Genomic DNA, 3,958 nt, shown 5'->3' with positions numbered 1-3,958 from the left:
TGAAGAGCACCACCCTCTGGAAGTTCTGAGCAGAGGAGGGAGAATGGGAAAGGTTAAAAATAAGTTGGAGGTCGTCGGCGTAATTGAACACCGAGACCTCCATCTGCTGTAAAGAAAAGATAAGGGGTGAGATGTATAAATTAAATAGCAGGGGGGACAAAGAGGAGCCCTGGGGAACGCCGCATGTCACTCTACGAGGAGGGGCAGCAAAGTCGGCCAGATGGACAGCCTGCTCCCTGTCCGTTAGGAAGGACCGGAGCCAGGCGTGAGCCGTGCCCCCAATGCCCGCCGCCTCGACACGGGTCAGCAGGATGTCATGGTCCACCGTGTCGAACGCGGCGGACAGATCTAAGAGGACCAGGGCCTGAGGGAGGCAGATGTCAATGCCCTCCCTCAGTTTGTCCATCACCGAAACTACCACCTTCTCGGTTGAGTGCAGCGGGCGAAAACCTGCCTGACAGGAGGAGAGGCGGCCAGTGGACTCCACAAAGGAGCTCAGGGTCGCGGTAATATGAGCCTCTGAGACCTTTGCTAAGTAAGGGAGAAGGGAAATGGGACGATAGTTAGCGGGCAGAGATGGATCGGCCCCTGCCTTTTTCAGAATTGGAATGATGACTGCTGATTTATGGGCGTTTGGGACAGTGCCAGTTGTAAGGGAGTGGTTAATTAATGTGAGTGGAGGGGAATGACAGCTGGAGAAGATCTCTTTCAGGGCAAAAGCCGGGCCGATGTCCTGGGGTGAGCCCGATTTTACCCGGGCCAGTAAGGGGAGAAGGGTTTCTCGAGTCAAAAGGGGAAGCTGAGTGAGGAGTGGAGCAGCGGGAGGCGGGGGAGCAGTGGACGGTGCCGGGAGTGAGGGAGGGATGTTGGCTTTAATGAGGGCTACCTTCTCGACAAAGAAGGAGTTGAGGGAATTGCAGAGTGATTGAGACGGAGGAATTTTAGGAATCACCCTGTCGGAGGCAGCGAGCTCGTGTACCGTGGCGAAAATTTCCTTAGATTGATTTTCCGCTGCCAGAATTCTGCCAGAAAAGTACTCAGTTTTAGCTTTTAGTATGTCCCTTTTGTAATCATTGAGTACCAGGCAGTACTTTGCTCTAAGAAGGGTATATGTTTAAAAGTGCATAGGAAAGTGTGTGCATATAGGCTGGAAATGTCTGTTCATGTTTAAAACTGGTGGTGTGTATGTGTTTAAAAGTGTATAGGAAAGTGTGTGCATGTAGGGTGGAAATGTCTGCATGTTTAAAACTGGGGGGTTGCAGACAGTTGCAGGCTGAACAGCTGCGGGGCAGTCCTGAGTCCCCAGCCCAGGGTGTGGGAGGTGTTTTTTATGTTTGAAAAAAGGGTCTTTCTGTAGAAGCAACTGATTGCAACAGGGGAGCTTTTAAAATGTAGTTGGTGGGAAACACATAGGCTGTTTTAAAAAGCACAAACCATGTTCACTTTTCCCAGGGAGGCTTGGGCCTGTTATAAAATAATAAACCACAGCCACCCTGAGCTTTGAGATGCTGAAAAAGACAGATGTCGTGTAGAGGCAAAGCTTCCCATGAGAACCTGAAACAGGGTGCCAACTGTTAGGATGTAATTCACACAACCCCAAAGCCCCTGGTCCCAAACTTGACAGCTCTATCAGGAAAGATGACAAGTTTGGGCTTAGGCCCAAACTTGATGGCTCTGGCTGGAAAGATGACAGTTTAGGCCCAAACTTGATGACTCTGGCTGGAAAGATGACATGTGATGGGTTTAGTGCTGGGACAAGAGCCTGTTCCCGGGGGTCCCTACTTCCCAGGAGCAGGACCAAACAGCTTTAATATATGAGGCCCATTATAAAAATGTCCAGAAGATTTAGATATGTTTGCGAAGGCCATCCCAGCACCAGTGATAACCCTACTGTTCCCAAGATAGGCCAAGAATGTAAGTAACAGATGTATACAGCATAAACTGTACAAGGATAGAAAAAAAGTTCACGTCCAAAGACCCCCATGACATTGTTCTAAACTCCCTCAAGTCATAAAGGGTGTGGGGGCTTCTAATTAGCATGCATGAACAGGTATAAAAAGGCCCCTTAAGGAACACTGTCAAACACCCATTCAAAAAACCTCCAGAAGCGTGTGGCGTGGATTGCTTTTGCTGCACCTTGTGGACTCCTTCACCAACAACCAAGTCAAGAAACCTTTGGGATTGTCTGGCCTGGATTGTTTTGCTGCACTTTGAGGATTTCTGCACCAACAAGCCCTTCAACACCCTTGGGGAGCGAGTGGATTGTCTTGGAGGCACAGCGCCAACCCTTGGATCTTAAGGCAAGAATGGACATGAGCAACTTCTCCCAAATTGAAGCCGCTTATGACAATTTAAGGAAGGTAAATAAAGCATGGCGCAAGGATGTATGTGTATGTGGTATTTAAAGTATACAAAACAGTAGTTTTGAAAATGCTAAATAGTACTTTGTAAACTGTTAATGTTTAAGGCGTTGCAACATGTTTAATGTGAATAATGGTGCCAATGAAGTTTTTTACAAGACGTGAAATGTAAATGTATTTAAAATGAATAAAGGCGTTGTTGAAGGTTTGAGTTTAAAGCTATGTGTGTATGTATTTAATGTTAATAGAGGAGGTGTTGTTGGGCTGGCGCAGAGTTTGCAGGGTTTGTATTTAAGGGGCATAATGTTGTAGGCCTTAGGAGGGTACATGCAGAGGGGGAAACGTTTATTTTACAGAGCATAGAAACATTTTACCAGGATGCTGAACATTTAATGCTAATAAATGTTAAAGGCTTTGAGGTGATGGTATTGCAAGCTTACCAGAGGGTCTTTAAATAATATACATTGCATACAATTTCAAAATAAATAAAGCATTATTGTACTCACCAAACCGTTGTTTTGAGGGTCAGAAGTATGGGTCTGGATCCTTAAAGGAGCCTGCATGGTGGTCCTTCAGTATGCGTGGAGCTGCTCTGAGGGGGCTCTGGGGGGTGGCTCCATGGTCCTGGGTTTAGGGGTATGAGGCCCTTTTTAAATAAGCCCCGAGCCCGCTTCTCCAAGGCGCTGCTCTGGGGGCCCCTGGGGCCTTCAGGGGCTCCAGGGCCCGTGTGCCTCATTTGCCGCTTTTTTAAAAATGACCCGAGCCCGCTTCTCCATGGCGCTGCTCGGGGTGAGGGTGCTGGGGCTCCGGTGTTCGGGGGGCTCCGGGGCTCTTGTGCCGAGTTTTGCTGCTTTTTTAAAAAGAAAATGACCCCGAGCCCGCTTGCTGATGGCGCTGCTCGGGGGTGTTAGGGCTCTGGTGTTCGTGGGGCTCCAGGGCCCTTGTGCCGAGTATTGCCGCTTTTAAAAAAAAAAAAAAAATGACCCCCGAGCCCGCTTGTGGTAGGCGCTGCTCAGGGTGAGGGTGCTGGGGCTCCGGTGTTCTCTGGGCTCCGGGGCCCTTGTGCCGAGTTTTGCCTCCTTTTTTTAAAAATAAAATCGCCCGAGCCCGCTTCTCCGTGGCGCTGCTCAGGGTTGTTAGGGCTCCGGTGTTCTCTGGGCTCCATCGTCCCAGGGGCGCTAAGTTGGTTTTAAAATTACCCCCGAGCCCGCTTCAGCAAGGCGCTGCCCAGGGGGGGGGGGGGGTGGGGGGGGGGGTGATTCCGGTGCTGGTGTTCTCTCTGACTTAGGGTCCAGGGGCATTTCCAAGGAGCCCACGTGGATCCCTACTGCCTCGAGGCATGGCGGCGGGGAGGCTTCTCTGGGGCTGTGGTGCAATGCCCGCCCCCCTCCAGTGATGTCAGCAGATCGTCACTGAAGGGGCGGGCCTTGCCCTACAGTCCCGGTGTGTGTTTGTTTTTTATTTTTTATTTAGCGCAAACTTTACCCTAAAGTGTCAGAGGCTTCACAATAGGAACAGAAAATTACCAGTGAACAAATTACAAAAGCAGACGATAAGTTACACAGGGTAAAAGTGACACTTGGGAGCAAAACAAAATA

The sequence above is a fragment of the Lissotriton vulgaris genome, unplaced genomic scaffold (genome assembly GCF_964263255.1).
Source record: "Lissotriton vulgaris unplaced genomic scaffold, aLisVul1.2 SCAFFOLD_2041, whole genome shotgun sequence".
NCBI lineage: Eukaryota > Metazoa > Chordata > Amphibia > Caudata > Salamandridae > Lissotriton > Lissotriton vulgaris.
Note: the sequence above shows the minus strand (reverse complement) of the source record.